Genomic DNA, 10,152 nt, shown 5'->3' with positions numbered 1-10,152 from the left:
ATGGCTTGACAACACTATCCAAATGTACCCTCGCCCGAAACTTTGCCATTTTTAGGCAAAAAAGTGACGTGAAGGAGAGAAAAACCTGAGGCGGCTAGGGTTTTCTCAACCCTTTTCTATAATGAAATATCGGGTTGTTTGGTTGAATCTGCAGAGAGAAAGGGGCATTGGGCCGGGTCAGTCCGATTTGGACTGAGCCTGATCACTTAAAAGAAAGAAAAGGGGAAAAACATCCAATTACTTAATTTTAACAAATAGCCGATTTTAAAACAACAACAACAACAACATACCCAGTGAAATCCCACAGTGTGGGGTCTGGGGAGGGTAAAATGTACGCAGACCTTACCCCCATCTCAGAAGATAGAGAGGCTGTTTCCGAAAGACCCTCGGCTCAAGAGAAAACATGATGAGAAAAGGTCAGATAAGCACAAACAATTCAAAGTAATACGAAAATGAAACTAACGAAAGCGAAAAAGCCATGATAAAGCAGTCTGAGAAAAAAGAAACAGTGACTAACACAGATAAATACGATAATTGTGGTACAAGGAACAAACTATAGTTGCACGAATCAAAGGATAAGAAAATGGAGATCAAAACTGCAACTACTAGTACGACGGGATATGTGGGACTACCTACAAGCCTTCTACCCTAATCTGAGTCCTCCATAGCCTCCTATCTAAGGTCATGTCCTCGGTAACCGCTGCCATGTCCTGTCTAAGTACCTCTGCCCAATACTTTTCGGCCTACCTCTACCTCTTCTGAAACCGTCCATAGCTAACCTCTTACACCTCCGCACTGGGGCATCTGTGTCTCTTTTCTTCACATGCCCAAACCATCTCAGCCGCGCTTCACCGATGCCACTCCCACCTTATCTCAAATATCTTCATTCCTAATCCTATCTTGTCTGGTGTGCTTACATGCCCATGACAACATTCTCATTTTCGCAACTTTCATCTTCTGGACGTGCGAGCTCTTGACTGCCCAGCACTCCGCCCCGTACAACAAAGTCGGTCTCACTACCACTTTGTAGAACTTGCCTTTAAGCTTTGGTGGTACTTTCTTATCACACAAAGACTCTTAAAGCAAGCCTCCATTTCATCCACCCTGCGCCAATGCGATGCGTGGCATCATCATCAATATCCCCATCTCCTTGTATAATAGACCCAAGATACTTTAAACTTCCTTTCTTTTGGATGGCCTGGGTACCAAGCCTCACTTTCACGCCAGCCTCATGTGTCTCGTCACTGAACTTGCACTCCATGTACTCTATCTTAGCCCTACTCAACTTGAACCCTTTAGACTCCGAGTTTGTCTCCAAAACCTCCCGGCTTAGCATTCACTCCGTTGCGGGTCTCGTCAATCAGGACTATGTCATCCGTGAATAACATGCACCATGGCACCTTACCTTGAATTTGCCGCGTCAAACCATCCATTACTAAGGAAATGAAGCCGTAACCTACCTCAGGCTGAACAGGCGTGCGAACGTCCATTTGGATTCCATCTTCCATCTTTGTAGGGGATTGTAAATCCAAGGGTCTTGGAACGATGGATATATTTGAGTAAGCAATAATTGAAGAAATCAGGTCATAGGGGTAAAGTCATCTTTTCTAAAATAATCGTTCTAGATGCTTCATTATAGCTACTCCGCCTCTTTTATGGGAGACAAGGTTTTCCTAGGTCAAACTTACCTTACTAATTCTCATAAGCCATTATTAGCCTTCAACAATTTAACCCATTTAGGAAAATTAGAAGATTTAGGTGTATAACTCACAATTTAGTCTAGGTGTGCAATAAAGTATTATCTTGAAGTTACCAATTATTCTAAGTCAATCATCACCACATTACCCAAAGGGTCTTATAAGATTTGGGAAAGAACCCTCATTTAGTATTCTACCATAATCACTAATGGTGTGAGAAGTAAAAGAGGAATTAAAGGAGAAGAGATGAGGGATTTAAGGGGATTACCTTCCCAATATTTTGGTTTCAAAAGCTAAAAATATCTCCGAGTTGGCGGCTGTACTTGGGTCAATGTATATTAGGTCAAGTCAACAAATGGGGTTTTAAATAGGGAAATAACTGCCCGTCAACCGCCGTGGCGGTCCAATGTGGGGCCGGTGATGGGCGGGGCCCAAAGATTAATCCTATATCTCCCTTCGCCGCACTTCATGTCGGCCGCGGCGCGCGTTAGGGGTGGCGTGTCTATCGCTATAGTGGCATAACTGGGCCCAGTGGCCCAAATTTAATATTTACACGCGACTCGCACGACTGGTCTGATCAAGTTAGCGATTTTAAAAGCGTAAGGATCCAGAGGCATTTTTAAGAGGTCAATGCTGCGAATATCCCGGAAGTCATAGTAACGACAAAATGGGTCGTTACATCCACGTACTCTCTTAGTTAGCTTATTAACTCTTCTTTTTGAGGTGCTTCCAAATGCGCGCTTATCCTGGTCTCCTTGACTGTCTCATCATCTCCTAGATTAATTACTTTTGTTTCATCTAGGTTAGGTTTCTGTTCATTCTCAAACTGTTCTACTTCTTCCACGAGACCCTCAGGTAACATTGTTTCCTTATCGTACTCTTTGTATTTCTCTTCATTTTTCTCATTTGACTCACTCATTTTGCGACATGTCATGATGTTAAAGTTTTTTTATTTTTTATTTTTTATCATTTATATTACTGAAAAAGCAAGGCAAAGCGAGGGTTAGTGTAAAACATATACGTGAGTAAATAAAAGAGTTATTTTTCTCATAAGCCGAGGCTTCATTAATTTCAACAAAAAAAAAGTACGACCGTGGTCCTGACTCAGATCAACATCGAGTCATTTCCATTTTTGAAAACATCATGAGATAATTTAAAGTGCAAATGGTGAGTAATTGGGGCTCGATCGATTCTCCCCGATTTTAAAGCATAAATTCATCATTTCTCTACTGAAGAGCCAAGAGTGGGGTAGAAGTTCAATTGGATAGTTGCTCGCCCGGATCAACATCCCAGATGATGGGCATCTCAGTGCTTCTTTCTTAAATAGCATCCCTAACCCTTTCTCTGAATCTTTCTCGCCAGGCACGGGCATTCAGACTGGGAATAATTGGTACAAGCTCAGAATTGGCTTGTGTAGATTTGCAGGGCTCTTTTTTCCTTTTGTTGGCTTTGAAGACCTTATCATCATTGGGAACATATCCCAAACTTAAATGGAAATTATCCTAAGGAATTGGGATTGGCTCTAAGATGCTATGCAAGTCCCTTCTTAGGCCTCGCCCGGGTTCAAACCCATTTTGGAGCATGGTGGAGGTGATCGTTTTGTAGACCACAGGTATGGGCACTTGTGTGTAATATTCTTTTTGGGCAACCCCCACTAGTTCTACCACGTGGAAATCTGTTCCTTTTGGAGTCTCATCAATCACTGGCACAGAGTTGTTTGGGTAGTTGTGAATGCTACCTTCTCCATGGATCGCAACCTCGTGGCCTTCCCATACAAACTTTATCGTTTGGTGGAGAGAAGATGGCATGGCCTCACCTATGTAAATCCATTGTGTTCCCAGTAACAAGTTGTAATTGGCAACAATTTCCATGACATGGAACTCGGTGGGCCCCATTTGGACACAGAGGTCCACTTCTCCAATTGGATCTCGTTGGGCTCCATCAAATACCCTTACATATGTACTGATTTGCTAGATCTTTCCAAGATCATAGCCCAGTTGGCTAAGAGTAGATTCAGGGCAAATGTTGAGGCCAACCTCATTATCAATTAGCACTCTAGTTATAACCTTGTTTCGACACATGATAGTGACATATAGTGCCTTATTATTTGTTGTGCCTTCCTTGGGCAGCTCTTTCCTAGTGAAGGAGATTTGATGTTCGGCCATGACATGTGCCACCATTTCGGCCAAATTTTCGCTACTTGTGCTTGCGGGGACATGGGCTTCGTCTAACACCTTCACCAATGCTAGAAAGTGTTGAGAGGAACTTAGCAATAGTGTCAACATAGATATTTGAGCTGGTGCTTTCTTCAGATGCTCCACAATGGAGTTTTCCTTTGGCTGCATTCTACGTTGGAAGTCTTCGGCCTTGCCTTCGGAAATGAGCCTTCTTTGATTTCCTTCTTTTCTTGGTGTTCGTTGGGCCAATTCTTCGAGAGTATAACATCTACCAGACCTAGTCATTCCATGGGCAACTGCCACTTGGACAATAAATTCTTTCCTTGGAGCAATCACCATCTCTTGGGATATTGGTGCTATAGTTGGCACAAGGATCAATACTTTAAATTGTGGGCACTCTTGGATTAGTAGTTCAGTTGTGGAGCTTGGTAATTTATGGTGGGTGTTTTGAAATTTGTCTGTGGAGCTTGGTAGTTTGGTGGTGGTGTTTGGATATTAGGTTGTGCATAAAAGACAGGCACATGGTTGTATGGTGCGGGTAAACAAGAACTTGGTGGTGGTGATTGATAAACTTCAATGGGAGATTGCGGCTCTTCTCTCTTTTTGGGTTTTGGGCTAGGTGTGTGGGAAATGTTTGCCACGTCTTCCTTTTTCTTCCTAGTTGGTCTTACAGTGCTTTGATTGGTAGCTTTGCTAGCTAAACTTACGATTCTTCCCAACTTGAGTCCATCTTCAATGGCCTCTCCCATTTTTACTAATTCAGAAAATGGTCTCCCGGCCATACACAACATTCGTCATAGAAATCCGTCTCTTGCGATCGGATAAAGATGGAGACCAATTCTTCCTCACTCATTCATGGATGCACTCGGGTGGCTTCGGCCCTCCATCTATGCCCATACTCACAGAAGTTCTCGGTAGACTTTTGTTTGACCTTTTCCAAGTAATATCGGTCCGGTACAGTCTTGACGTAAAATCAGAATCTCTCAATAAAGGATTTCGCCATGTCTCCCATGTGGCCCACAAGCGTGTGTCCTGTGCAAAGGAACCGCTCGGAGGCTTCTTCGGTCAGACTCCAGTTGAATAGCCTCATGATGAGTGCTTGGTTCTTCGTTATACTGATCAGTTGGTCACAGTAAGATCGCAAGTGGGCTTTGGGGTTTCCCATTCCATTGAACATCTCAAATTTGGGCACTTTGAAGCCCTGAGGTAGATCTAAGTCTGGATGCATACAGAGATCATCGTAACTTAGGCCAGTGGACTTATGAGTAGCTCTAGTAGATTATTCGAGCATTTCTGATTCTTTGCGCTCTATTTCCTCATCACACCTGTCTTGTTCAGCCCTCGAGGCCTTTTCCATCTCTTCGTAATAGTAAAGCTCATGGTGTTCTGGGAAAAAGGTGCTTGGTGTGACAGGGGTATTGAAAGATACAGTTGGGTGTGCGGGGTGGCTTTTGGATGTTTGGGTAGTTCTTGAAGTTGGTAGAGCGATGGTGATTGGGCGTATAATGGGGCTAGTGTGAATGGATTGTGGTGCCTGGTATAATGGCACTGAATGGGTAGTCCCAGGGATTTGGGTAGTGTTGAGAGGTGGTGGGTATGGCACGACGTAGTTGGTTCAACAGTGAGTAGGTTTTGAGTCGGTGGTATTGATCCGGTAGGGTAAGTGGGAAAATGGTCAGGTAACGAGGGGCTCAAAGATGGAAAAGGTGGAGGAGGCCTTCTTGCCTCAGCAGGTGCTTATTTAGCGGCACTGGCCATTTTAGCTCTGGCGACCTTCTCTTAAAGGTCGTCAACTTTCTCCAGTAGCATATTGATCACGTCCTCAGAGTGTGAGGGTTCTTTCGAGTTTGGGGATGTCAAATCCCTGATGACAAGTTTATTCCAGTTGTGTTTGTCTTCTGTAGTACCAGTCATTTTTTTTTTTGCCTTTATCTTGTTGGGAAAGGGATGCTATTGCTGCTTTTGATCTAGTTAAGTCTGCCAGCGTGGAGCAACATGGATCAACCTTTTCTATAAGAGAAAAACAACTCAAATGCAAATGACGTTAATATGTTAGACAGTAACAAATAACGCAAGATATCACACATAGTTGGCACATAAGCACATAAAGCATATAAAATTCATGTATTTGATTCAAACGTTTGATTGATCCTCCATTCTGAGGTTTTGGTTGTCTTGGCTCCTTTTGAGTCATTTTCGATTTTGGTTTGGGAGTCCATGGTTTACTTGCTTTAAGCAATCTTCTTGACGCTTACTTAAGATAAAAGTGGAAAAAAGTGGGAAAATATATATTTTATATAATATAGGGACCGAGTCTTAGGTAGACTGCCTACGTATCCCTTCGCGGGAAATCAGGCCCTTTTGTAGTTCGATTTTTTGCATAGAAAATACTTTTCTAATTTTGCTCTACCCAAAAGCCTTCCTAGACTAGGCCCGATAAGTGCTTCCTACGTATGCCTCGTTGAGACATCAGGTCGGTCATAGTTTCTTTACATATAAATAGGGGGGAGGGGGGAAAGGGGAGGGAGGGGGGGGGGGGGCGACAAACTTTAAAAATCAGAAAAAGAGATCCCCTAGATCTAACAAATGATGACCTCTCCTTGAGATCGAAATAGGTTATTGTCCTTACAACCACGCATTCAGCCGAAGGCCGTACCTCTTATTAATGGGGAAAGAGTACTGCCCAAATCTCCCCCAAGTGGACCAGATGCTCCAATTCAAACTTGAAGGCTTCACATTCTTCAATACAGTGCACGGATGTCCCAGAATAGAATAAGCAAATTTTTCGTTGGCTTGGTCTGACGGGTGAGGATTTCCAAGCAGCCTCGATCGGACGAATCTTTCTAGTACTTGCTAGTTTTTAGAAGTTGCTTACGTATGAGTCCTTAAAGATGGTTAAGTCATAGCACTAAATGTGAGTGTTGAGCGTGATTCCTACATTTGGTATGACTGTGTAGTGGACCAACAAGGATTATGGTCCCCATAACTTATGAATCATCTAGTCATCAATCAACCTTATGATCATCCTTTTGAGGGCCACACATTTATCGGTAGTGCGGCCTGGTTGATTTCTATGGAACAAACATCTTTTGTGTGCATAGATTGAAGCAGAAGGAGGTAGCTTCTCATGACTGAGGCACGTGGCTCGCACAGTCATCTTCTCATAGATTTCTTCACATCTCATAGGCCTTGGCGTGACCCTGTAGGAGCACGCATGGGCTTTAAAGGCAATTGCCCACCAATTTCGGCATGGTGGATGAGTGAATCCTTGAGGTATCTTATAATTACTGGCTTCGGCTATAGGTGCAACAGTGGCGGTCTCTTTGGATGGCCAGCTTTGTTCTTGCTCGTAAGGTTTAGATTCCTCTTCAGGATCCTCAGTCTCTTGCTTTGGTTTCTTAGACTTACTCAATAGGGGTATATAGCCTTGTATCATTCCTTTGACCTCATCTGAGAGGTTCTCCCAATAATGCTCTAGCTTAGCAGGTTCTCTTGGTGGACTTCTAGCCAAGTTTAAAATTTGGTCGGCCTTTTTGATCTTTGCCTTGACCATTTGGATTTTCCCTTCTAGCCTACGGATCTTCTTTTGGAGTGACTCCTTATTTTCCTCCTTGATGACAGAAGCAGTGTTTCCTTGAACGTCCATGATAGCAAGTCAACTTTTGGGAGAGGTGCCAATGGTTAGTCTTTAATATATGGGCTTTTGGCTATTTGGTATTTCTTTGAGTCTTTCTTTGGGGTAGTGATCGAAATATAGGATCAATAAACCATTCAAACGAAATACATGAAGTACATAAACATGTAATCAATAATTTATACTACTCGCGTTCTTAAAGCAAGGCCATCCTAATCGATTTGAAACATAAGTGTGCCTTTTGCATTAAACCATTGCCCCATAAATCATAGTTTTCATTAATAATATCTTCCCCAAAGGGGTTACAAAAGATAGTAAGCATAAAAGTAAAATCAGCAGAAGTGTCCTCTAGTGGTTGATGATGAAGCTCTCTCGATCCTCGCCTTCTTGGCTCTTCGAAGGGTGGTCTGGATCTGGAGATGATTCGATGTCAACATGACATCCATTAAGAACCCTTCCTCTGTGAAGGTCATAGGTGTGGTGTCATCCATTGACTTCTTCATTCGCTCATCAAGCTTAAAAAAATACTCAGGTGTGAATCCCAGCTCTTGTGTCAAACTGTCTATGATGGCTTAATCATGCTCAATCTTCTTCAAGTATTTGGCATCTCTATCATCAGCTTGCCTTTGGGTCAAACGGGCCTTGATCTCAGCCTTAGAAGACTTGTTTTGGACACAGTGGTAAAAATTAGGTCCAGGGGTGAGGGTGCCTTGCAAGTGGGACCTCAACCAATCTCTATAGTCCTTGTCGCACTCAGGATGGAACCTATAATAAGCTAGAGTATTAGGACCCCAAATTATAAGACCATTCCTCTCTCGGACAATGTCCCCAGTTATTCGGATCTTATCCTCCTCATAGTCAATCATGAACTCTCCCACGTTCCCTCACTTGAGGTATGATTTGGGTTCTACCAAACTGTCTCAAAACCCTAGCAGGTGCATAAGGATGGATCTCTCGAATCCTCATAAGTGGCAAGAATGGATATTTCTGACCCTCGACTACAATGGTCAGATATGAAGTCAGCGAACATCCACTGTATGTTGTCTTCTTTAAGCTTGGAGAAATTGAAGGCCCAAGCTTCATTGGTTTGTTGTCTAAAATTTGGGCAATGAGCGTGAAGGTTATCCTTTCAAGTTTGGTTGCCTAAGTATTAGGGACCCCCGCCTTTGTTCAATTGTTTTATAATCCACCATCGTAGAAGTAGGTTGCACCCTTGGAAGTACCTATAATGGTTTTGGCATAGGCTCAAAGCTCGAAACATGTCAGCAAGGATAATGGAAATTAGGTCAAAGTATTTGGTTTCTCCATTGGTGGCTATGCCATGAAAGATTGCATGGGTGACTGAAATGACTGTGGTGTCTATGGCTTTGTACCTATATTTTGTGAACACTATGTGTCTCAATAGGCACACAACAAAGGCTAAGGGTCGGGTAGCTTCCCAATCAACAAGGTATGGAACTCTATGGGGTAGTCCAAGAATCCTCTTTTGGTTCCAAATCTGTTGCACAAATCCCTAATGGCTATGGTTGGACCAAATATCCAATTGGCATGGGATAGGGATAGCATTTTTAGGATTTGGTCGGGGTGGGTTTATATGGGATAAAATGGTTTTGGTCAGGTTTTTTCCTCTTTCTTAGACAAGTTCCAACATTGTCTATGCAATTTCGAAGTTCCTCCAAAGTCTCTGGTCATCTCTATGTCTCTGAACCGAAACACCATTCTATCTTGATTCGAATATCTAGTAATCACCTCGATCAGTTCCCTACAACCCTTCATAGTCATCAGTGAGGGTAAATGTCCTAAGCAATTTGTAACCTTTTTTTGTTCATACCCGGTCATCCAACCCCACAAAATTCCTAGCATATCGGGTGCCTCGAGGACCATGTCGAATTTCAAGTTGGTTGGCATCTATAAAATAGAGCACGGTTAATTCCCTCCCTCCACCTAAGAGGCAATGGTTTAGTACATAGGCACACAAATGTTTCTAATTAGCACATAGTGGGATGTGGCGTCTTTTAGCTCATAGACCATTTTGACACAAGGTAGTCTTCTTAATAGGCTTTAGATACGTCTCAAATATCCAAACGACTAGGTAAGTATGCGTTAGTCTATTGGGATTTGGCTTCGCTCTATCCTAGGCAATACTAGAGTTGGCTTTTCAAATGGCTGGGTGATAAGAATCTGGTTACTTGAACGAAACAAGAATTATAATGCGGAAGCGAAAATACGAAGATTAAAGAAAAGAATGTAAAGATAGGCGAAATTCAAGAATAAAATCCCTAAATTTCAAGATTAAGTGATAAGAATCCTAATTGGTCTTAGTATTCAAAATTAGCAGATTAAGACTAATTAAAATACTAATAAAGTCAATTCAAGAACTTATATCAAAAGTGATCTAGACTCCTATTTCGAAGAAATTAGAGACAACAATTAGTATAAGACTAATTACCTTCTTTAATTGACGAATAAGAACCAAAGATATCAAGTTAAGAATTAATCTTACCTCCTAAAGAATGCTTCTTGTAGGGTTGCAAGATAAATCCATAGTCACCACACACAAATGTGTAAATAAGAGAAACTCTCAATAATAATAATATTTATCTCATGAAAATAACAAAATCCGCTATTTATAGGAAACCTATCC

Source organism: Lycium ferocissimum, chromosome 10 (genome assembly GCF_029784015.1).
Source record: "Lycium ferocissimum isolate CSIRO_LF1 chromosome 10, AGI_CSIRO_Lferr_CH_V1, whole genome shotgun sequence".
Classification (NCBI taxonomy): domain Eukaryota; kingdom Viridiplantae; phylum Streptophyta; class Magnoliopsida; order Solanales; family Solanaceae; genus Lycium; species Lycium ferocissimum.
Note: the sequence above shows the minus strand (reverse complement) of the source record.